Consider the following 25,724-nt stretch of genomic DNA (forward strand, 5'->3'; position numbering starts at 1 on the left):
TTGCCAGTGGGATTTTTTAAATTTTGTTTTGTTTTGCGGATTAATTTTTCACTGACTCATTTCTTTCTCTGTGGTTATTCAGCATTGGCTTGCTAATCTACCAAAATCTGCCTGTGTCTATGACCTCTAGAAATTATCTCAAATTTTTAGCAGCATGTTTTAAAATTTCCACTTTTTTTCTTGATACAGCTTGGAAATCTTCATGAGTTTCATATTTGGCATGGCACCTTGTATCTTTGTGTTGTACCGTAAAAACGTACCTGGAAATTACCAAAGTATCCTACTTTAAAGTTGAGCAGAGTGGCTGAAAACTCCATGACGGAGCAACCCCCACATCTAGCCAAAGGCAAATGAAACATGTTTCGAAATAACTTTAAAATTATCTTTCACTTTATTCTTAAAAATATTTTAAAAAGAAATTTCTTAAAGGTCATGATATAAAGTAATTTTTTTGGAGTCTGACAAGGACTCTGTATGGCTGTCTTTGGTTTCCAATCTGCAAAGAGGCCATCTCTCAATCTAAATAATTATAATTTTAAGGAATATTTTAAACTTTGATTACTTCTAAGGTGTCTGTCTTCAGTGTTTTACAGTTTCACCATTATATACCAAGGTGTAGATTTCTCTGTGTTTAGAGAAATGGGCTCTTTTTTTTTTTCCACATCAAGATTTTTTTTTGTGTGTGTGTGTGTGTGTTTTAAAGATTTTATTTATTTGAGAAAGAGAGAGAGAGGGAATGAGCAAGGGGGAGCAGCAGAGGGAGAGGGAGAAGCAGACCTCACTGAGCAGGGAGCCTGACATGGGGCTCAGTCCCAGGGTCCTGGGATCACGACCTGGACCGAAGGCGGAGGCCTAACTGACTGAACCACCCAGGTGCCCCTATCCACATTGTTTATTTGAGGTATAATTTACATAGTATGGAATTCATTCTTTTTAGATACAGTTTTAGAGATTCACACTTTTTAGAGATACAGTTTTATGAGTTTTGACAAACAGGTAGATATTAACGATCAGCATAATCATGATAGAGAATATTTTCAGCATCCCCCACCTTCCCCTCTGCCTCTTCTTCTCCCTTCACCTTAAGCCCCAAACACCGTTGTTTATTGTAAAGGCAGTTTTTCTTCCTCAGGATGTCATATAAATGGAATCACAATATGTAGCTTTTCCAGTTTGTGTTTTTCTTTCTTTTTTTTTTTTCACAAACATCCATATTGTTTGTGAAATGCATAAGATGCATCCATATTGTTGCTGAGTCATATTTAGTGAATGTACCAGTGTGTTTGGCCGTTTGCAGATTGATGGAAATTTGGAGATTTACAGTTTCAGAGATTATGAATAAACTTGCTGTAAACTTTCTCATGCAGGCCTTTATGTGGATATCCATCCTCACTTTTCATAGGTAAATATGAGTGGGCTGTCCTAAACCAGGGGAAGTGTATGTTTGACTTTGTAAAAACCTATCAAGATTTTTCCTGAGTTCCTGCCGCTTTGTATCCTTTAAGCAGCAGGTAAGAGCACCTGTTGCTGTTGTAATGGCCAGTACTGGGTGTCGGTGTTTACAATTTTACTCTTTCTGGTAGGTTTGCAGTGGTATCTTGTATTTTTTTTTTTTTTGGATTTCCTGATGAGTAGTAATGTTGAATATTTTTCTTATGTTTATTTGCCAGCTGTATGTCTTCTTATTGGTAGTGTCTGCTCAAATATTTTGCCCATTAAAATTTTTGTGCCATTGACTTCTGAGGGTTTGTTATATAATCTGGATACCAGTTATTTATCAGATATTTGTTTTCCAAATATTTTCTTCCAGAGTGTGGCTTAAATGTTCTCTTAAGCCTGTTTTTCAAAAAAGCAGGGATACTTAATCGATAAAGTAAAATTTGCCAGTTTTCTTTTACGGTTTGTGCTCATGTCCTGGCTAAGAATTCTGTACCTTCCCCAAAGTTGTAAAAATTTCCTAAAAATTGTATAGTTTTAGGTTTTACATTTTGGCTTCTGATCCATCCCCCTTCCAATACATTTTGAGCTATTTTTTTTAATACTGTGCAGGATTTGGGTACAGTTTCCCTCCCCCCCAGGTATGTACATTCTTTCAGCCTTGTTTGTTAAAAGACCATTATTTTCCCCATTGATTATCTCTGCTCCCTCATAAGTCAGCCACATATGGTGGTTCTATTTCTGGACTCTATTCTGTTTCATTGCTCTCTCTGCCTTCCCTTTTGCCAGAACTGCAGTATTTTGGCTACTGCAGCTTTAGAGGAAGCCTAGAGATCAGGTAGGATGGGTTCTTCAGCATTGGTCTTCTTTTTAAAAATTGTTTTCTTATTCTGATTCCTTTGTCTTTCTATATAAATTTCAGGATCAGCTTGTCAATTTCTATGATAAAGACTTGTGGGATTTTGATTGGAATTGTGTTGAATCTATATAGCTCAATATGGGGGTGATTGGCATATTTTATTTTATTTTAATTGAAACAAAATTCATATACACCATTTTAAAGTGTAAAATTCAGTGGCTTTTAATATGTTCACTACTTGTGCAACTATCACCACTGTCTAATTCCAGAACACTTTTATCACCCTTAAAGGAAGCCACATATCCATTAGCTGTGTCTTTTTATTTCTCCCTCTGCCCATTCCCTGGCAACCAGTAATCTGCTTTCTTTCCTGTGGATTTGCCTATTCTGGACGTTTCACATAAATTGAATCATACGTTACTTTTTGCGTGTCTGGCTTCTTCCACTTAGCATAACATTCTAAAGGCCCATCTATGCCGTACCACATGAGTATTTGACTGCTTTTTGTGGCTAAATAATATTCCATTGTGTGGATATGCCACATTTTGTTTATCCATTCATCAAGTGACGGGCACTTAGGTTGTTTCCCCTTCTTGGCTGTTATGAATATTCATATATAACTTTTTTGTGTGTGTGAATATGTTTTTAAATTTATGTTGGGTTTATACCTAGGAGTGAAATTATGGGATCACATGGTGATTCTGTGTTTAACTTTTTGAGGAAATGCCAAACTATTTTCCAAAGTGGCTACACCATTTTACATTCCCACCAGCAATGTTTAGGTGCTGAAATGTCTATCACTTGCTGTTTTCTGATTTTTTTGGTTAGAGCCATTCTAGTGGGTGGGAAGTGGTATCTCATTGTAGTGTCGATTGGCATGTCTCTAATGACTGATGATGTGAAACACCTGTTCTTGTATTGGCCACTTGTGTATCTTCTTTGGGGAAATATCTATTCAAATTTTTTGTCTGCTTTTTAATTGGGATTATTTTTATTGTTGAATAGGAAGGAATCTTCATGTATACTGGATACCAGACCGTTAGATATATAATTTATATAAATTTTCTCCCATTCTTTGTATTGTCTTTTCACTTTCTTGGCAGTATGCTTTGATACACAGAAGTTTTCAGTTTTTATGAACTTCAATTTATCTGTGTTTTCCTTGGTTATTTGTCTTTAAGAGCTGTTGTGAAATCCAATGTTATGAAGCTTTCCCCTATGTTTTCTTCTAAGAGCTTTACAATTTTAGCTCTTACATTTAGGTCTCTGATCCATTTTGATTCCGGTGTGAATCCCGGGTCCAAATTCATTCACTTGCATGTGGATATCTACCAGTCTCAGGACCAGTTGCTGAAAAAAAATCAGTTCTTTACTCGTTGCATGGTCTTAGCATCCCAGTCAAGAGTCATTTGACCATAGATGTATGGGTTTATTTCTGAACTCTCAAATCTAATCCATCATCTATATATACCCGTTTGCTAGTACCACACGGTCTTGAGTCCTATAGATTTATAGTAGGTTTTGAAATTGGCAAGTGTGAGTCCTTCAACTTTGTTCTTTTTTTTCAAGACTGTTGGCAATTTTTTTTTTTTTTTTTTTTTTGCAAATCCATATGAATTTTAGGATCAGCTTGCCCATTTCTATAAAAGAAGGCAGATAGAAATTTGGCAATGATTGCATTGTTAAAAATATGAAGTCTTTCAGTCCAAGAACACAGGATATCTTTACATTTATTTAGGTCTTCCATAATTTCTTTCAGTGCTTTGTAGTTTTCACAGTACGTCTTGCATTTTTGTTAAACTTACTCTGAAACATTTTATTATTTCCCATGCTATTGTTAATGTAATTGTTTTCTAAATTTCATTTTGATTTTTTTGCTAATGTATATAAATAAAACTGATATTTTTGTATATTGATCTTGTATCTTGCAACATTACTGAATTTATTAGCTCTTTTCTTTAAAAAAAGAAAAACTTCATTTCTTTTACTTCTTTTATTGCATTTACTTAGTATTTCCAGTGTGATGTTGGTTAGAGGTGGTAAGAATGGACATCCTCACCTTATTTCTGATCCTGGGGGGAAAGCACTCAGTTTCTCACCATGAAGTTTGCTGATAGCTATAGATATTTCATAGGTGTCTTCAGTCAGGTTAAGGAATTTGCGGAGAATTTTTATCATGAATGCTTTTGAATTTTGTCAGATGCATTTCTACATCTATTGAAACAATGTTTTTTTCATTTTTAATCTATAAAAATGGTTAAATTACATTGGTTAAATTTTGAATGTTGAACTAACATTGCTGGGTTAAGTCCTGCTTAGTTACGCTGTATTATAGAAAGGGGATTTTGTTCAGGACTTTTGCATGTATATTCATGAGGGATTTTGGTCTGTAGTTTTCTTTCCTTGAAATGCTTTATGTGGTTTTGCTGTTAAGGTAGTTTTGACCTCATAAAATGAGTGAAGGAGTTTTCCCTTCCTTTTTTATTTTCAGGGGGTGTTTGTGTGAAATTGCTATTCTTTCTTAATTGTTTATTAGAATTTTTCATTAAAGCCATTTGAGCATAGTTTGTTGGGGAGTTTTAAACCGTGAATTCAGTTTCTGTAATTGAAGACTCATTTCCTTATATAGATCCAAGTTACTGTTTGATATCATAATCCTTCTACTGGAAGAGCTCTTTTTAGCATTTCATGTTATTTATCTTGTCAGATATTATTTCTGCCACATTTTAGTCTTCTTCAAAAACCCCAGTTTACATCGTGTCAGACTTTCTTACCCTACACTTCCTGTTACCTCTTTTCCATATTCACCATCCTTCTATGGCTTTTGTTGTAATTCACAGCACTTGTCCAGAATGCTGCACAAAGACAAGGAGATATAAACAATGAAAGAGAAGATAGGAGACGTGAACAGAGATTGCCAAGACATAACAGAATTCATTGGTGTTCCAGAAAGAAAGGAGAGAGGAACGGGGTTGAAGTAGTATTTGAAGAGATAATGACTAGCAGTTTTCCAGAACTGATGAAAGCCACTACTGTACAGTTTCAGAAACCCTTTATAGATACCAATTAGGTAAAATGGAGAGAGATCCGTCCGTGTCTAAATATGGCAGGCTCTAGAATACTAAAATAAAAGACATTGTTGAAAGAAGAGGTGGTAAGGCCGTCAGACGACTTTTAACTGTACCAACAGAGACAGGACGACCTTGTCCCGTCTTCGTGTGGTGGGAGAAAAATCATCCAGCGTCCTGAATCTTTTAGGAGCAAGGTTAAAATAAACGCATTTGCATATAAACAAAAGCTGGGATAACTTGATACCTATAGGCCCTCATTAAAAGCATTTCTAAAGGTTCTATTTTAGAAGGAAAGAAAGTCTCATATAAAAGGTTTGAGATTTAAGAAGAAATTAAAAACCGAGAAAGTTGTATGCATGTGCATATTAGATGTTTAAAGCCATGAAGCAGATGTCTTCCAGGGTTAACAAAGAGTGGTAGGACTAAAATACATGGTGTCAGAGGGGAGGGAGTAGAACTAGCGGGTTTTAAGGTCCTTGGGTTGCTTGGATGGATGTGAGGATGTCAGACTTTGATAAGTTTAGGGACTCACGATTATATTTCCAGAGTAAAAAGTAAAAAGAAAAAAAAAACATGTATAAATCAGTGGAGGGAGAAATCTAAAAGAGGACTCAAAAGGAGATTTAAAAGGAAAACAGGAAACACAACATAAAATGGTACATAAATCCAGATATATCAGAAGTTTCTATGAATATTGATCTAGACCCTTAAAAAAGTTCCACTGAAGGAATTTCCACTCCGAACTACGTTGTCTCTTCGCATTCTATGTCGCTGTGTTGCCCTGTTGAAATTTTTGAGCTCTATCTGGATTTTCTAGACTTAATGAGATACTGTTCATTGGTCCTCTGCATTCATTCCTTTTAGAACTTCAGGACTCTTATTATTATCTTTGCACTGTCTTTCTTTTTCCTTTCACTCTGTATTCTGGAAAGTTCCCTGGCTTCATTTTCTAACTTTGCTCTTAAGCTGTGTTCATCTACCTTTTAGGTGATTTAAGGTTTTTGACAGTATTTTTCTCTCAAGGTGTCTGCTTGTTTCTCCGTTAAGTGTGGACTATTGTGTCCATTACCTTGGACCTATAAACTAATGCCTATTGTTTGCTTTAGGATTTCTCAGATGACCATTCTGATACTATTTGATGTCTCTCTTTCATCCCATCAGTTTTCTTCCAATATCGTTTCTTTGTTGGTGGGTAAGGTTTGTGTTTTGAGAATGCCTGTCTCTGGTGACTACGGTGGGAAGCTGGGGGGTATGCAGCCAGGTGTGCTTTGCTGTGATGGCTCGTCCCGTGGGGATGTGAGCCTTTCGTGTTGTGAGGGATGCAGTGACTGCCTGCGGAGCCACACTGTCCCTCTTCTCTGTCAGCACCCCTGGAGCAGACTCTACTGCCCACTGGGGACATTACTCCTGAGAGCACCTCCAGGCTCCTGCTTGCAGATCAGATCTGGGTTCTCTTTGACCTCTCCATGGAACTCCGCGGAGCTCCTGACTTTGCCGACAGAAGCTTGCCTTTGTACTCCGGCTTGCTTTGTAATTCTCTTTCCATAGATGTCACCCGTCCATGCTCTCTCTGTATTGTTTTCTGTTGCTGTGTAACAACACATTAACCCACAGCTGAGTGGCTTAAAACAACAAATATGTGTTATCCCTTAGTTTTTGTGGGTCAGGAACTTCGGAGTGGCCCAGCTGGACGTAGCCCTGTGGATCCATCTCCACGCCGTCATCCTTCACCAGACTGTCACACACCTTCAAAGCATTAGCATCAACCTAGGCTCTTCCGTGTCTTAGTTTTTGAGCCCCGTGTCCCATCCGGAGCATCGTCTTTTCTTTTGCTATAGGCTTTTGTCTAGTTAATTTTTTTTTTAAACCAGTGTGTGTCCAGTTGCTTTAGTGCTTGCTTGCTTTTTGTCGAGTTTGACACATATTTCCAAGTTTCCCAGTTAAGTCACTCTTGGGCGGACTGAGCTGCAACGGCGTCTAAATCCGCCCTCCCCTAACCAACTGCTTAGCCGACAACACGGTACAGATAGCAGGAGTGTTTCTGTTACCGAAGCGGATTTTGAGGAGCTGAGGTTTGGCAGTTCCTGCCAATGAGTGAAATCACATTTCCCTATTTCTGGTTGAAGTGACAAAGTAGGTGATAGTTTATTTGTTTGACATTCATTCAGCTCAGTGATCACAGACCAGGCGCCGTGGGAGGCGCTGGGCCCCGGGACTCTGACGCGGCTCCTTTGGTGCCGAAGCGCAGGGACAGGGGACGGGACCCGCACTGCCGCGCCCCTGCCGCTGGAGCTGCCCTGTGGGGGAGCCGTCCAAGAGCCTGTCCTTATCTTGTCATGCTGGCTCTTCCTTCCTTCCTTCCCCTGTGCTCTCTGCGTGGACCACTCAGAGGATAGCTGGGTAGAAGGGGTGAGGTTCCCTGCGGAGCATCCCGGCGGCGAATGAAGCGGCAGGGGTGCTCCTGCTCAGCCCCGTGGGGACGGCCCCCCGCCCGCCCGCCCAGCGTCCCGCCTTGGCTCTGCTGGACCTCGGGCGTGTGGTCGGCTTCACGTCTGCCCTGCACGCCCCGGACACGCTGTCCAACCCGGCTGCCTGCCTCTTCCCCCCGCGGCTCCCCGTAGGCCGGCCGTCCTTTCCTGCCCTGCTGCTGCGCCCCGGGAGGCCTTGGTCTGGTCACCGGTTCGCCTCGGTTGGGTCCTGCCTTACTCGGGATTTGCTCGCGATGGCAGGCTGGCCCCGGTCTGCGTTCAGCCACCAACTAGTTTAGCTTCAAATTACGTAACGGTTTTCATTATTGCAGTAACCGCGGAAAAATAGCTTTATTACTGGGGATGTGAAACTCTCGCTGGGGAGCTTCCTCCCCCCTTCATCATACTGCAGTAGTGGCTTCTGTTGGGCAGACTCACGACTGCATGAGCAGCAGCAAGGCCAGGTGCCGTCCACCCGTTACCTGCTGTGTGTCTCCGCGGGCTCTTCTGACCTTGCTCTGTTTTAGTTCATTTTGCTGCCGTCATGAAGCCCCCCTCAGACACCCAGCTCTGGGGAGGGGGCGGGGGCGCTCGTAGAGCATCCGGTGGACGTGGGTGCGCCCTGGCAGGTGAAGAGCCCTGGAGAGTCCCCTGGGAGGGCGCGGGCACACGGGGGGCCATGGGGCCGGCCACCTTAAAGGTGTTTTCGTGCTTTTAATTTAAACAAAATTACAGAATGCAGAAGTAAGCTTTAACGTGCTCGTTTGTGTTTGCCACATTCTGGCGAGGGAGAGGGGGGTGTCATAGTTCGGGGTTTGCTAAGTGATAATTACTAGTGTGGAGGCAGATGTGAGCTTGCCGGGGGCTGGAGGGGGCCGCACAGAGACGCTGTGCTCCGGGAGGGAGGAGGGGTGCGCTTTGCGCCCCAGAGGCTTGGCGCTGCCTGGGTTGGATGGGGGGGGGCCCGGGGGGGGCTGGGCGGCGAGTGCACCCCCTGCTTGCCGGGACACAGCCTGCCCGCCCGCGCATCGTGTCCCCCCAGGGGCGTGCGCCCTGCACAGGGAGCCGCCAGGAGAGCGCGGCCCGGGAGCTGTGGGGGCCCAGGACCAGCGCTGACCTTCCAGGGCTTCCGGGCAGGCGGGACTTGGGGGGGGGCTAGGCCTTCCTCCTGCCTCGCGCCCGCCTTGACGGGGGCAACCTTGAGGCCCTTCTGGGGGAGACGTGCTCTGGAGGGCGGCAGCCTCCCCCGCCCGGGGTGTGGGCTCGAGCCCCCCGCCTGGTGCGGAGCGGGTGAGCCTGCATCAAGGGGGGGGTCTGAATGGGGCCCCTGCACCGACGCCACGTGACGGCGACAGCTTGCTGAGTCCCGAGAGCCGTGGCCCTGGGGGCTCTGGGGGCGACCGGGCACCCCGGGAAGACGCCTCGCCTGCGGCCTGGCCCGCTGTCCCCTCAGGAGTGCTCCGAGGGAAGCTGCGGGCCTCTCCTGGGCCTCCCGGGGCCTAGCTCGGTGGAGGGGAGCAGCCCCACGGGTACGCGGGGCTCCGGGGCCAGCTCTCCCCGCCCTCCCGCCCCCCTCCGTGGGCGCCTTCCCCCGCGGGCCGGGCAGCGGGACAGCGGCCGGGTCTGGGCCGCCCGGACTGAGGCTGGCGGCGAAGGCCGAGAACACGCGGGCAGAGCGGCTCAGGCGCCCTGAAGGTTGCCGGTTGGCCGGGCCAGGCCCCTCAGTCCGGTCTCCTGGGTGACCTTGACCCGTGCTCCTGCCAGCGCCTGGAGTGCGCTTCGCAGAGGGGCGGCCTTGGCACCTCCCGCAGGGGCTGCAGTGAGGCTTCAGGGAGCAGCTAGAGCTGCCTCTTGTCGTCTTCTAGGATATTCCTTTTTAAAGATAAATTAAGAGAAACACTGTACAAATTTTATGTGATTTAGTGAGTTGATGAGCATTAGAGATTTAGACAAACTTCCAGATGCCACTGAAAGTGTGCGTGCTTGGCATCTTGTTGCAAATGAGACAGGAGCACATGTGGAGATGCCTGTGTGTCCCTGCGTGCACCTGCACACAGGCTTGCACACACATGCACTTCTCACACGCCCCCCCGCCCCCCCCAGCCCTGACCCAGAACGGCCCTAGCCCTGGAGATCTCCCTGCCCCTGGGGCAGCCTGTGCCTCTTGTAGCTATCTTGCCATCTTCCAGCCTAAGTCTGACGCCAGTTTATTTTTGCTGGGGTCTGGGATGGCGCTCGGCACTCAGTCCTGCTTGGAACGGAGCTGTTGTCGACTTGGAGGTGACGGCGCTTCAGGGGTGGGGGAAAGCGGGGTGCCTGTCCGGGTGGAGCAGTATGAGCTGGTGCCCATGTGGGCCAGGTGTGTGCGTGCTGTGCTGACCGCTCCAGGGGGCTGGGGGGCCAGGCCGGGGCTCAGAAGGCCTTTCCAGAGGCGTCAGTGCATCCTCAGGCCAACGCAGGCTTCTGGCTGCTTGAAAGGAGGTAGTGATGCGATCAGAATTTTTTGTTGCAGAAAAATTATGTTTCTGCAATGAAGAAGTTGGTGGAAACAACTAAAAAGAGGAGGACAGGGCAGCCCGGGTGGCTCAGCGGTTTAGCACCACCTCCCACCCAGGGCCTGATCCTGGGGTCCCGGAATCGAGTCCCACATCGGGCTCCCTGCGTGGAGCCTGCTTCTCCCTCTGCCTGTGTCTCTGCCTCTCTCTCTCTCTGTCTCTCTGTGTCTCTCATGAATAAATAAATAAAATCTTTGAAAAAAATAAAAAAATAAAAAGAGGAGGACAAGACAAATAAATAGGACGATGCTGAGGTGATGCCAAGCAAGCAACTGCACTGAAGAGCTGTGGCCACACTGTCCCAGCCAGAGGACAGACCGGGGCTGTCACCCTGCAGCCTCTGACGATGCACTGGGCTCATGGAAAGTTTTCTTTTTTTTTTTTTTTTCATGGAAAGTTTTCTGATGCCACTCCTTGGTGGTCTGCTGTCCCAGAGCCGTCGGGGCTCCTGCCTCCAGGCTGCTCCCTGGTGGGCTGGGGGTGCTCCTTGCTGCCAACTGAGGCACAGCTTCAGCCTTGCATCGTGGGGACTTCATGGGGACCACTGACCTTCTCCAAAGTAACCAGGAATGACCCCAACAGAGTCAGAGAAAAAGTAGAAGAAGTAAATAATTCATTCCGAATAAGGGCCAGCCATTCTGTTCCTTCACGTCACCGGCAGGGAGGAAACTCCCATTATGTCCAGTCTAATAAAAGTGCTGAAGAATGCCGTGTCCGCGCTTGGGGGAGACTCTGCCCAGGAGTAGCCAAGAGCAGCGGTGAGCGGTGTTGGGTGCAGGTTATTACGCCTTTCACACCTGGGAACGCCCCGGCGCCGTTCCCCGGATCTACCCCCACCTCCTCGTGCGGCATCGCCTGTGGCCTCGCAGCCGGGCTGGAGGGGACCACACGGCGAGAGCCACTGAATCACTGTGTGGCCAGACCCGGAGCCACCAACATGCTTGAGCTGGCCTTGTGCTCACCACGGTGCAACTCTTCTCCTTCTCAGAAACCAGGGACAGGGACCAGATACCCCCTCCCCACACCTCGGACCCGTCTGTTGCAGCCCTGCCCTGCTGTGTGGCTGTGTCTGGCCGTGGGACCTGCATAGAGATAGTCACGGTTGTGTGAGGTCCTGAGGGTGTGGCCTGGTAAGAACGGGGGACACCAGTGCTGTCTCGTCCCCGCGTGTGAGGGCCCAGGGGGGAGGCAGCGTCTGCAGGCCCGGACCAGGGCCCCGCACCGACTGTGGGCACTCTGGCCTCAGGCTTCCAGCCTCCAGAATGGGGAGAAATCAGGACCTGCCCGCTGAGCCGCCCGCCCGTGCTGCTTTGTGGTGGCAGCCTGAGCAGGCCGAGGTTTGGCCTGTCTGCATCCAGGCCCAGCAGGTGCCAGCCCGTGTCCCAGTCACATGTTGGCCACTGAACGGGCCGGAGGGGCGGCTGGCTTCTTGTCGACCTGAACGGGGAGTGTTGCCAGGCCTCTGTGCCACTTGGAGGCTTCTTGCCCTTTGGGCCTCCCCCCCGACCCTCCGCTAACCCGTGGATCATTAACAGCTGGTTCTTTGTTGTTTTAAACCCAATGGGAAGGACAACACATAATTCACGAGAACAACTAAAACGCAATGTGTTCGCGTGTCCGGCGCCGCGTCCCTCCCTCCTCCCTCCACGCCCATCATCGCTCCATCCCGCCATCCAGACACACGCGCACACGCACTGACCTAACGCTCCCTTTGGATCCTGGCAGCGGCTCCGAGGGGGCCGCTTCCCCTTTCTTTATTGAGGTGTGACTCACGCTGCCTGAGAGAAGCCATTTAAAAATGTACAGCTCGGGGGTGCCGAGCGCGTTCCCGGGGCTGCGTGGCCACAGTGTCCGTGTGGTCACGGCCCCGTCGGAGCGCCCGCCCCGGGCTTGCCTGTCCCGGGCGCTGCGCACGAGCAGAACCGTGCGGCCCGTGGCCCTCGCGTCTGGCATCTCTTGCTCGGCACGTTCCTGGGTTTTGTGCGTAGCGCGGCCCACGTCGGAATCCCGCCCTTGTGGTGGGACGCCGCTCTGCTGCAAGGTCGACCGTGTTCCTCTCGTGGGGGGCGCGACGGCTTCTCTCCTCTCTGGCCGTGTGCAGCGCGGACACCACGGCCACGTTCCGTTTGCACGCCAGCTCCCGCTGCGTTGGGGTCCGTCCCGAGGAGTGAACTGCGGGCTCACGTGGTGTTACGCACCGCGGATTGGCTTCTGCAGCTGCACCGCGGCGCCTTCCAGGGGGGTGCTCTTTTATCCACTTTTTTTTTTTTTAATTTTTATTTATTTATGATAGTCACAGAGAGAGAGAGAGAGAGAGAGAGAGAGAGAGGCAGAGACATAGGCTGAGGGAGAAGCAGGCTCCATGCACCGGGAGCCCGATGTGGGATTCGATCCCGGGTCTCCAGGATCGCGCCCTGGGCCAAAGGCAGGCGCCAAACTGCTGCGCCACCCAGGGATCCTTATCCACGTTTTAATAAATGAAGGGCCTGATGCATGGGGAGGTGGAGGGATATGCTCGGGGTGACAGCGGGGTCTGTGTGGGGGGGCCCAGTGAGGGGCGTTCGCCAGGTTTCCTCACCACCCCAGCCAGGCCCCCGGCGGGCTGGAGCCGTGCAGAGGCGCGGGGACGGGGGCACAGGGAGGGGTAGGTGTGCTGGGCCTTTTCCGGAGCTGCAGTGTGAGCAGCGGCTTAGCCCGGGGTCTTGGGGTGGCCTCTGGCAGTCTTGCTTTTAGCCTCTGCTGCCCCCCACACTGCCCGACCACGCCAGCCCCTCGCCCGCCTGGACGTGCCAGCTTGCCGCCCGGGCTACTCTCTGACAGTCGCCCCCGTAGCACCGTCTCTGCTTTCCAGGGAGACCCCAGGGCCGTGGGACCCTCTGCGTGGGGCCTGCCCTGGCCCCGGTGGGGGCGGTTCTAGCAGCCTCCCCGGCTCCCCGCAGGCCCCCCCCCCGCTGTCTCCCCAGCCCCGACTCTTCAAGGCGAGATCTCTGCCACCCGAGGGGCTCACTCGTGGGATATGGTTCCTGACTTGGCTTTGCACTTCCAGTAAATCGCTGCAGACGTTCCAGCCACACCGTGAAAATCATTAGCAGGTTTCTTGTTACTTAGCATCAGACTGTGGGATGCAGTCGTGGTTTCTTAGGGTTGCAAAGCAGATGCATTCGCAGGGAGATTTATTCAAATTCCCAGTATATTATTATCACATTCCTATGTGATAGTTTTCTGGCAGTTCAACTTGATTTAGTAAAATGTATCTGCATGACTTTTCCTCGGGGGGAAGTTGTGGAGATTTAAATTTGTTTAGCGGAAGAAACGTTGAAGACTGCTCGAAAGGCGGTTTGCCGACCCCGCGGGAGAAGCTGGTGGTTTCTCCTCCTGCAGCCTGGCTGTCTCTCTGCCGCCCAGCCGACGGCGCAGGGGCCTGCGGAGGCCGGGAGAGGCCGGGAGAGGCCGGTGCCCACGCGTGCTCCTCTCGTGCCGCGCCTGCAGGCCCGCAGCTGCTCCACTGACCCGCCCGAGCTCCCGAGTGAGCACGGCTCCGAAAGAGGCCGCGTGGGCTGTTCCCGAAGTTCAGGGTGGGTGTTCCCAGCAGCCGCGCCCCGGCTTGGGGGATGTGAGCGGGGCCCAGCCGCCTTCCCGCCCTCCTCGCTGTCACCCTCGCCCACCGGGCGCCAGCTGCGGCCTCCCGGGACCACAGGTGCCGCTGGCACCTTCCCCCCCGTGCTCCCACATTTATTCTGGGATTTGAGGCTGGTGGAAGCGCGTCCCCGCCGCTGAGAGTGATGCAGAGCCCACACCTGGTGGGCTGGTGCGGGGCCGTGGGCTCTGACCGCCCGCCAGGGCACCCGGACGTCCCCGTGAGCAGGGCGGGCGGCCAGGCCCGGGGAGCCTCTGTCTTGACTCGTCCCCACCTCCCCAGGCAGCCGGAGTGTTCCGCCATGTGGCGGTTCGGTAACTTCTAGAAGGCGAGGGGCGCGGGCCCCCCGGGGGGTGCCACCCGGTTCCCCCTCGGCCGCGGCCCCGACCCTGCGGTGTCTTGCGGTTTCTCGGGACTGCGTCTGAAGCTGCTCTAAATGCCGCTAGAACCCCAGCTCTGGCAGTCGTCTTTCCTGTATGTCTTGGCCTGCTGGCCCCGCGCCTCCCTGCCTGCTCCCGCGAGCGTCTGTCGTCTTCTCCGTCTGAGAGCACACGTCAGGCGACCGATGAGGCCTTTTGGGTGCATTTCTGAACATACGTTCTTCCCTCCTGCCGCTCTTCCGGGTTTTCCTTCTGTGGCAGGATACCTTCCTGGCTTTTGTGTTGCTTCCTCTCTGTTCGCTTCTGCCCGAAGAGGTCAGCTTTGTCTTTCCTGTGCTCCAAGGCATGTGCACGAATTCTGCGAGGCCCCCGCGCCCCTCCGCTCCATCCTCCCTTAGGCCCTGGGACTGGCAGCTGGTGGCAGTTCGGTTGGGCTCGGCCTCACATCTCTGCGGGAACCAGCATCCCGTCGGGTGCGCAGAGGAGGCTCTGGGGCCTCTGGGGCCTGCGTGGCTCCCCTTCTCCGCCCGCCGGCCGTGTGCTGCATCCGGGTCTCCCTGTCCCACTTCCACCCTGGAAGGACCTCGGAGGGGCCTCATGACACCCAGCCATCCGACTGTCCACGAGAGCTTTTGCAGAAAGGCCTTGTGCTTGAGGCCATGAGCAGTTTGTTCTCTGCATTTCTTTGCTCTACTTGCTGGAAATTTGGGAGACAGAAAGGAAAGTGGATGTGTTTGTGCCAGCACCCGGCCCTTACCGGTCCTCCTGTCTGCTTGAAATGCTTGTTCCTCCTCCTGGCCCAGCCAGGGATCTGCACCGCTGTCGGGGGCCGAAGGGCACCTTCCTCCTAGCACAGCTGCTCTTGTTGCCGTGAACCGGGCTTTGGATTTTGTACCATCAGGCTTTTCCCATCTTCTTGTCCAGTAGATGATGTATCTCGAGGCGAAGACCGTGGGCTCGTATCCCACACAGGGCTCCACAGGAGACGTGGTTGGTGAATTCACTCAACTTCTATTTGAAGCACATGGTGGGTGTTCAGTAACGACGCAGAGGTTCTGGTTAACGTGAAGCTTAATTAGCAGTGTGGAGGGTGGCTGGAAGTCAGCGGCAGCTTTGAGCACTTGGAGAGCAGCATATTGCCCCGAACGAAGGGAGCCAGTGCCACCACCGGGAGAGGGTGGCCGTCCTACCCACCACAGCCGCAGCGGGTGCAGCACCTTGGAGCCGAGTGGCAAGGAGAGGGAGAGGCCGGCACCTTAGTCATGTGGAAGGTTGTGGTCAGCCCACGAGGCTCCAGCCCCGCAGAGTGTGGGCAGGGGGCGGGAAGGGGACTGTGTGCAGCACAACTGCAACTGTGGTAGGAACAGAGTGGGCTCAGGATAGAAGATGCTGGAAAGGTTTTGGAGGTGAGTCAGGAAGGGCACGAGGCCGTGTGCTGCCAGCTGAGGTGGACGGGCTGTGTGGATGGCCCAGGGTCAGAAGTGATAGAGGGGCAGTCAGGCGTGGGGTGAACCCAGGTCCCCGTTCATTTCCTGGGTCATGTGATCATATGAAATATTTTAGGTGACAAATGCAGTTAAATTCACTATGTCCATTTCCTCTGATAAACTATATTTGGATTTGGTTTTATATTTGAGGAAAAAATAGGACAGTCGTCTAGTATGAGAGAGAGGTCATTATGTTTGATATATCAAATGGGCATAATTACCAAATAGCAGAGACTGGGCTTATTTGCCCTGGAAAGTCCCTTCCCTGCCATTCACTTGGCTTCCTGATAGGTTTGAACTCTTTAGACTAAGGAGAGAGGGTTTTCCTCTCAACATTACAATTAGTTTCCAAGTATTAGCTAAAATAAGGCAGGTACAGACCCCAGATCCTGGAGCAATCAAGCCTTCCCCCTATGCCAAAATGACCGGATTCTTATATTTTCTTTGGAAAGTCTAACTTTTAAAAAAACATATATATATTTTTAAAAAATTTATTCGTGAGAGACAGAGAGAGAGGCAGAGACCTAGGCACAGGGAGAAGGAGGCTCCCTGCAAGGAGCCTGATGCAAGACCCGATCCCACGACACCAGGGTCACGCTCTGAGCCAAAGGCAGATGCTCAACTGCTGAGCGCCCCAGGCGCCCCTGGGAAGTCTAACTTTTATGGAGGAGATCATATTTCCCCTCATATCCCTTTAGGATACACAGTCTTCCCGGTGAGTTTCTGCTTCTGACCCAGGAGAGGAAAGTAGTGGTGGTCGTTCACCCCAAATGCGCCTCTTTGACCTGCTGTGGTCACTCACAGAGGTAGAGGTGTGCCTCACGGAGTTTCCAGGCGCTTCCCCTCCCTCCACACTTCTTGTCCAGGACCAGGTGTTTGAGGGCCAGAGCACGGGGCGGAATGCTGGTCAAGAGGGTGTAGATATGTGCAGGAGCACAAGTGTTTATTGTGGCAGAGCCTGTTGTGGGCCGTAAAATAAATGTAAAGGATTTTAGGTCACATCGAGGCTGCTCTCTGTCCACGATGGAGTTAAATTAGAAATCACTAAGAGAACTGGAAAATCCTCAAGTACCTGCAAACTGAATGACGTACTTTCAAATAACCCGTGGCCCAAGAAGAAAGTGAAACAGAAATGAGAACTATTTTGAAATGAATGAAAATGAAAGCGCAATATCTCAAGTAACTGGGAAGCAGCTAAAGGATCACCTTAAGGAAGACTTGCAGCATTGAATACTTTATTAGCAAGGAGAGAGGTCTCGAATTAGTGATTTTAGTTTTCACCTTAAGGAACCAGAAAAAGAAGATCATATTAAAGTAAACAGAATAAGGGCAGTAGTAGCAATCAGTGATTATAGACTAGAAACAGCAGTCGAGGAAATGGGTGGAAGCAAATGGTGGTTATTTAAGAAAATCAATAAAAATTGGTAAACTTTTAACCAGATCAGGTAGAGGAAAGAAATGGATCTACTATCATCAGCCCAGTGCCAACACATCCTCCTTTTCTTGTCCAGGAAAATCCTCCAGACCCAAAAGCCTTTACTAGTGAGTTTTACCAGATATTTAAAGAATAAACGATCCCAATTCTATATAAACTCTTCCAGAAAGTTAAAAAGGAGGGAACAGGGGATCCCTGGGTGGCTCAGTGGTTTAGCGCCGTCTTCAGCCCAGGGCATGATCCTGGAGACTCGGGATCGAGTCCCACATGCTCCCTGCATGGAGCCTGCTTCTCCCTCTGCCTGTGTCTCTGCCTCTCTCTCTCTCAATAAATAAATAAAATCTTAAAAAAAAAGCTACAAATATCTATTGTGTTTCTCTATACTGGCAACAAATAATTAGAAATTGAAAAAAAATATTCTCAGTTGCAAAACATTGCTGAGAGGAGTTATTGAAGACACAGATAAATGGAGAATAAACCTGTTTATGGTTCAAAGGCTCAATACGGTTAAGATGTTAATTCTCATCAGATTTATCCATAGGTTCAATGGACTCTCAGTCAGAAGTCTAGCAGGGGTTTTGGTAGAAATTTGACAACTAGCACTATTGATCTCGTGACTTATTGCAAGCCATAGTAATCAAGACAGTGTGATGTTGGTGTTAAGACAGCAAGTAGAAGAGTGGATCAGAATAGACAGTCCGGAAATAGACTTACTCATATATAGTCCATTAATTTTCAACAACAGGGCCAAGGCAATTTAGTGGGGAAAGGGATACTTTTGTCAAAAATGGTGCTGGAATAATTTTCAGATGCAAAAAAGAAAAAAAAGATCAACTTTGATCCATATCTCCCATCATATATAAAATGAAAGGAAACCAGGAATCTAAAACTCAAAATTACTAAACATCAAGAAGAAAGCATGAAATATTCTTTGGTGACCTTGCATTAGGCAAAAGTTTTCTTAATCATGTCAAAAGAAGCATTACCCATAGATGATGAAACTTCTAAGTTGTATTTCATTAAATGTAAAAATTTCAAAATTATCTGCTCTCCAGAAGACATTGTTAAGGGAATGGAAAGAAAAGCCACAGACTGAGTGAAAACATTTGCAAATCTAGAGCATTCAGAAGTATGAGGAACTCCTAAAGTGAGCTACTAAGGACACAAACAATGTAATTAAAAATGACCAAGAGGGCAGCCCGGGTGGCTCAGCGGTTTGGTGCCGCCTGCAGCCCGGGGCGTGATCCTGGAGACCCGGGATCGAGTCCCGCGTCGGGCTCCCTGCGTGGAGCCTGCTTCTCCCTCTGCCCGTGTTTCTACCTCTCTCTCTCTTTCTCTCTCTTGTCTCTTATGAATAAATAAATAAAATCTTAAAAAAAAAAGGACCAAGACCTTTGGGTATGCACTTCACCAAAGAAAATATGTGGGTGGCATGATGGGTCATGCCCCGCACAAGAGGGATCTCGTGGATTTAATTTGCGTTTCCGTACTGAATGCTGATGTAGTTTATTAGCGATTCCTGACAGCGGTGCTTGCTACCGTATGCCACGGACCACATGGAGCGACCGTCATTGTCCGCAGTCTTTGGACGAACGCCCAAGAGTCTGCGTATGCACGTCTCGTGAGAGAGGCCGCGGAGGTGGCGTCTCCCGTCACACGCTGTTCCTCCGCGAGGCCACGTGTCCTGAGGGATGCTCGTGCCGAGCCGTCATCTTGTCCCCGTGGTGTTCGGCTGCCGTTCCTGTCGGTCAGGTCAGGGCGCCCAGAGCGCGCACAGCCCCGAGCCTCTCACGGGTTTATAAACTGGCGAGGAAATAGCGCAGAGATGAGGACGTGCCCCTCAGAGCACGAGCTCCTTGCACCGTCCTCGTCCGTCCCGGGAAGCCCATCCGGCCCCTCGTCGTGGGCAAGTGCCAGCAGTGCTTACTCCCTGTGGGTTGTCACCTTTCTGTTTGTTTCCACTGATTACTTGCCACACTTCCCCACCTGTGGCAACTGGTGATCCTTGGTGGGGATGGAATACATCAGAACTTTCCATGACACTTCGCAGACCCGTGTTGGCCTGTGCGGCAGGAGGGCTTCGCAGTACCACGGTGGCCTGCGCGCCTCGGCACCGCGGTCCTCGCCCTGGCCAGCTCGTGGCGGGGTATTGCCCGGCTGCCGTATTTCAGACGGTCTGGCGAGGGCATATCTACGCGGGGTTTTGGTTTGGTTTGCGTATCTCCGATTACTAACGAGACCAAGCACCTTTTCATGTGTTTATTGGTCATTTGGATCTCTTCTTTGTGAAGTGCTTTTCTCAATTTTTACCCATTTTTCTATTCATGTCTGCATCGTTTATAAAGGAAACAGAAGGCCTGGCCTCAGATGTTTCCACGGCAGCTTTCCGGCTAGATTAGAGTGTAGCAAAGTATCCAAAAGCTTTAGGAAAGAAAGAAATTTGTCAATAATGCATTTTCAAACATGTGAGGGCTTAGGGAATTCGGAAACCCTTGCTGAAGGACCCTCGTGGTGACGGAAACAGATAGAACGGCGGATCAGAGGGTAAAAGGACACAGCAAGCCTGGCAGCGACCCCCAGATGCTCGGGGCACAGGGCAGGAAGGGGGGCAGCTCCGGAGTATCGCAGACCTTGACAGGGTGGCCCGATGGAGGAGGCTGTCCGTGCGCATCACTCGGACCAGGTCATCAGTATGTAGGGATTTAAGGACTTTGTTCGGGGACTATCAGTAAAAGAACTAAAAATAGCCAGATAGCAGCTCTCACGGGGCAGTGAGGAGGCCGTAAACACGGCAGTTCCACGTCATCTCTGGTGAGTCACCAGCTCTGCCTGATGGACGAAGGCCGCGAGGGAGCCGTCCGCACACGGAGTTCAGGAAGCAGGAAACAGAGCCCCGCCTCCGTGAAGGCGTTCCCAGTTAGAGCCCTAAATAATTAAACCGAGGGAATATTTTTACCTCTCACTCTGCCGGAAATCGAATGTTTGAATCGCACGCCTACTGGCTAGAGGCGGAGCTGCCACGGATTGGACGGGGTGTAGTTCGCAGGGCCCCGCGCGGACAAGGTTTCGGCTACGTTCTCTGGAATAAAGAAATGTACAATATTTCGCTTCTTGTGCTGAGGTTCCTCTAAACGTGCTGATTCAAAACAAATTCTAGGGGATCCCTGGGTGGCACAGCAGTTTGGCGCCTGCCTTTGGCCCAGGGCGTGATCCTGGAGACCCGGGATCGAGTCCCACGTCGGGCTCCCGGTGCATGGAGCCTGCTTCTCCCTCTGCCTGTGTCTCTGCCTCTCTCTCTCTCTCTCTCTCTCTCTCTGACTATCATAAATAAAAATAAAAAATAAAAATAAAAACAAATTCTAGGATGTGCCGATGTAAAGAGTAATATGCCAGGTGCAGAAGAAGGCACGTGTGCTGTCCTCCCGCGCGCACACGGAGTCTCTGGTGGGCCCACCGAGGAACGCTAGTAGGGATTGCGAGCCCAGAAATAGCAGTCTTCTTCTTTTTCATCGCTTGTCTACATTTTTACTCTGTATTTAAGTATCTGTAGCTTTGAAGAGTTATGAGGACCGCCCATGACCAACAAGAGTCTTAATCGTTAATATTGTTAATAAAAGCATCTACGTGAGTGCAAAGTCTATTCCAAGCTCACGGCGTAGGGACGTGGCGGAGAAGTTTGAGAGCCTGAGCCATGAGGTGACGTGACTCACCCCCACTTTGGAGAGCAGAGCAGAGCCTCATTGCTGCTCCTCCATGGACGGGACACAGAATCACAGTCATTAAGATGCTGTAAATAGCGGCGCGTCCTAAATTCACCCACACCTCTGAAGGGATTGTACCTCCTGCCTCCTCCACGAGAGCACGCGGGACCCAGAGGCCAGCAGCCCCCCTGGATGGGTCCCGGGAGAGCTGCTCTGGATCTCCCCGGGAAGATCACCGGGCACATGACCGTGGCAAGTGCTTCCCCTCTCTGAGCCTGGCCCATCCTCTATCAAGACGATGGTAGCAGTTCCTGCTGCGTAGCCGGGCAGATACTAGGTATAGCAGGGCGAAGGCGGAAGTGCTTGGAAATAACCAGGCGCTCGGCAAGCGTTGCTTTCTTAGCCTTTTAAAGATTTTGTGTGTTTTTGTAAACCCAGTAATCTAGTTTTGTAAACCTGATTTTGCATGTTCTTTCTGGAACGTAACTCATTAGTTATGATTAGCAAAATCACTAGCTCTTGGGATTTCGTCGGACTTTTCTGGAAGTGGTTCCCTGCCACCTGGATTCCACTGAGGAACCTCCAAGCCCCAGGCTGCTTCCCGGGGGGTGGGGGGCATCGGCCTAGCTGGAGCCCCCGAGCGGGTAATGGCCACGCAGGAGCGGGCCTCCTTCTCAGTCGCTTTGCTCCATTACGTGGATGGTGATGCTCGGTTGGGGCCCGCAGCGCACGGGGCTCCTTAGTGTCACCCCACTTGAAGCGTGGGGGGGTGTGCACCATTCCGACAGCCTGCTGTGAGTCAAAAGCCACACCAAACAGTCGAAGCTTTGAGATGCATTTCAGGGCACACTCACTGCAAGTAAAGGGTGAAGGTCTTTGAGTCGACCAGAGCAGAGGTGGGAAGGGTTGGGGGCACCCTTGGGGGAGGGGGGGAGCATTCAGGGGTACATGGTGTCTCCTCTGAATCACTGATGGACACGCACCGAATTCCACATGTACAAGGCGCCTGCAAACCCCACGTGTGAGGATGATAAGGATTTGGGGTCGAGCAGGATTTCGGGGCTTGCCATGATGTTGGCCTTCCTGAGTTGTCTGATAACGTGACGCTTTTCCCTTGCTTTTTGGTAGATGATGGACAGTGTCCTCACCCTCGGGGAAGCAGGTGGGCTGGCAGGACAGGCGTCCACAGGCCGGGAGAAGGAGACACTCCCAGGTACTCTCTCGTCTACCCCTGCTGGTGACCTGCCTGCCCGGCCCCGTCCTGTTCCAGACGATGACTCACCTGTGACCCCTGCCTCCCTGGCCCGCTTTGCCCACCTGTGCCCTGCCTGCGCCCGACCTCAGTGCCTGTTGGTTGACCCACCTCAGCCCAGATCTTGACCCTCCCTTCTCTCACTTGGACTCGCGGCCTCATCCTCACTTCTGGTTGCTCCCTTTGCTTGACTATTTCTTTTGAGGTTCCTAACCTTGAATTGCACCCCGACTCCCATTAACCTCACTTGGCCGCGGGTGGATGGAGAGGGCCTCCTGACCGGATGAGCTCCACCTGCTGGTGTCACCGGCCTCTCGGATGCAGACCTGCTTCTCAGTCTGTGCACTTCCCCTAACAGGGTGCTTTGTAGAGAGACGACGTATTCCTTCAGTAACGCGGTCCGGAGTGTGTGGTGACTGTCGCTCTTCACCTGCGGAGAATGTTTCCTCTTTCTCTGGCCGCATGCAGTTGTCTTCAGGTCAGAAACCTAGTGATGGCAAAGGGGGCTTCAGGTCAGAATTGATGTTAGGAATGATTCAGAATGAGAACGGAAGAGCTGGATCGCTGTCACGGGTTCAACAGCCACTCAGCAGGTGGGGCAAACACATGTCCCGTGCTAGGCCCTGGTCTGGACTGGGTGAGAGCCGGCGGCAAGCGCGCCCCAGGGAAAGCCGTCCAGGTAGACTGCACGTGTAAGAAAACAGAGGGTGATGGGCTTTGTGCAAAGGAGAAGCAAGAGCAGGTGTGAGCGCGTGCATTTGTGTGTGCTGTGCATACACATGGGTGTGACTGCGTTACCACGTGTCAAATTGGACTCCAGTGTGTATGTGCATATACAGGTGTGCACAGTTGGGGTTCGGCGTGCATGTGTACACAGGTGTTCACAGCTGGAAGTTAGGGTACATGTGTACACAGGTGTGAAAGGTTGGGGTTAGTGTGCATGTGCACGTGTGTGATCAGGGGTCATCGTGTGTACATGCGTGTGCCCAGGTGGAGGTTATTGTGTTGTGAGTACAGGTGTGCACAGTTGGGGTGACTGGTGACCAGCAGGGGCATGGGTTGGCCTCGTTGAGAAAGTGACCCTTCAGTCCAGGTGTGAGGGAGTGAAGGATGGGGAGGAGCCTTCCAGGCGGAGGGAACTGCCGGGGGCAGAGGTGAAGGTGGACGGCCTGAGCCAGCGTCAGAGCCTTTGCTCTGAGTGGGAGAGGAGCCCAGAGCGGAGTTAGGGTCCTGCAAGGTCGTTCTGGCTTCTGGGTGGAGCAGAGGCAGTCGGGGCCCTGTGGGAGGCAGGGGCGTGTTAGGAGGCGCTGCCGCCTGCGTCCTGGGCAGGTGGTGCTCAGGAGGCAGTGGGTGTTTGGGCCAGAGCAGGGACCTCCTGGCGTGGAGGAGGAGACGGATGGTGGGGGGGCAGGGGCCACTGCAAGTGTGAGGCCGGCCGGAGAGACCACGAGGGCTGGGAGGGAGCTGTCCTGCGTGCCGGCTGCGGGCAGTTCAGGGCGCACCGTGGACCTTCGGGCAGCTGCTGAGGACAGAGTGGCCGGACTGGCCCCGGGCTGGGGGAAGCGCCTGGCGGCACGGACCTGGGCGGAGTTCATACAGGGGAGCGTCAGGACGGAGCAGGGGAGCAAGGACAGGGTCCGGGCGTCCTCCCGCAGCTGGCTGGGTGGGCGGCAGGGGTCTGAGCCACGGGATGGAGAGGACAGCCACAGGGGAGCAGGGCTGATGCCACCCCTGCCTTCAGTTGCCATCGGGTGGGAGGGCGGGGGTCCAAGCCGGTCACCAGCGGCTTGCACGTCGTCGATGGGCAGGGCATCAGATGCCACAGCGGGTGCGACGGGAGAAGGGCAGAGAGGGCAGCTCTGCGAGCGCTTGGGGAGCGGGGCCAAGGGGAGCTGGGCCCGGCAGTGGCAGGAGCTGGGGCCGGGCCAGCCTCGGGAGCTTGGAGACAAGTGGTCCGTGAGAAACGCGCACCGTCCCGTGGATTGCGGGGCTCACTCGTGTTGCACGTACAGGGTTCAGGGTACGATCCGCGCAGGAGTGTCGGGAGGTCGGGGAGCTGGCCGGACGAGGAGGGGAGGCGCGACGGTGACGGTGCGTGTGTGGGGCCTGAGGTGCGGGCCCACGCAGTCCGTGTCCGCCCCCGGGGACGTGAGGCTGCTCGGGGACACGTGTGGATGCCAGAGTCAGGCTTCCCAGGCTGTGGCTTTTGCCAGGCAAGGGCAGGGAAGCCGTGGGACAAAGGGAGCTGCCGAGCGCGCAGAGAGCAGGAGCCGGCGACTGCGTGGGCCTGAGCCGGGAAAGGGAAGGACCGAGTCGAGCCCGGAGGGTGCTCGGGACGGCAGAATCCGCACGTAGCCCGGCTGGCCTCCCGGTCGAGTCGGTGCCGGTTGTAAACGGATCTCCGGATCTCCGTCAAAGTAGAACGCAACTGAGAAAAATTTTTAAAAATACAGCTACTCTGTCAAGTTAGGGAACAGTTCTTGTTTCCATGGTAACTGCCAGCCATTTAACCACAGGGCGAGAGTTGTGTGGTGACACAGGGTAATTACAGACAACAGGGAAATTGCAGGGTAAGTTTTAAGTAAATACAAAGCCACTGCGTGGTTAGGCTCCGCTCCTGGAAGTGAGAAAGCGCTTCATTTCCGGCCCCATCTGGTCGTGAGCTACGCCTCAGTCCCAGCCAGCCCTGAGCCGGGCCTGCTCTCCAGCCACAGCCCGGCCTTGCCCCGGGCACTGGGGGCTGAGTCCTGCTTGTCCCCAGGGCCCCTCAGCGTGCACCTGTGAGGGCCGCCCTTCCCGGGGCCAGACCGGGAAGCAGAGGAGGCCAAACTCAGGGCTCCAGATCCGGGCTGTTGATCATTTTAGCAACCAGATCTTTGCAGAGGGTGTTTCTAGACTTTGGGTAGTTTGTCAACTGGCTGTGAAAAGAAAACCTAAATAGAAGTTTCTTTAAAAAAAAAAAAAAATCGTGTAGATCAGTCCGCAGACCAGTCTTCTGCAGCCTGGAGCAGGACGAGTACCTGAGAGCATTCACCTGCTGTCACCCTGGACCAGAAACCCCCCAAAGGCAGAAATTTTAAGATAGCAGCGATGCAGAAATTGCTGCCTTGGAAGGAAACAGGGACAACTGGAGTCAAAGGATCAGACATTTTGATGAATTATTAAGAGAGAAAACAGATAATGCTTGTGGAGTCAAACATCTGCAAAGACAAGTGGAGAGGCCCGAGGCAGAGAACGAGGACGCAGGGAAGAACGAGGACGCAGACGCTCGGATGAGGATCAGGGGACGCCAGGGTTGCAGAGGAGCAGGGCGGGCGGCCCCTCCAGCCCCCGCGGCGTGTGCAGCAAGGTCAGGGGTGTGTGCACCCGGTTCCCACTGCAAGTGTGTGCCCCGGGCCAGGGCAGTCCCGCGGCGTGTCCCGGCAGCCACCCGCTCCACGGA

General features: G+C 51.5%; 1 protein-coding gene across 19 annotated transcripts in view; it reads left to right on the forward strand.

The window, feature by feature from the left end:
• Positions 1-25,724, forward strand: part of PCBP3 (poly(rC) binding protein 3) — a 250,340-nt gene that overhangs the window by 99,684 nt on the left and 124,932 nt on the right. The window lies entirely within an intron of this gene.

The sequence above is a fragment of the Canis lupus genome, chromosome 30, assembly GCF_048164855.1.
Source record: "Canis lupus baileyi chromosome 30, mCanLup2.hap1, whole genome shotgun sequence".
In the NCBI taxonomy this organism is placed as follows: domain Eukaryota; kingdom Metazoa; phylum Chordata; class Mammalia; order Carnivora; family Canidae; genus Canis; species Canis lupus.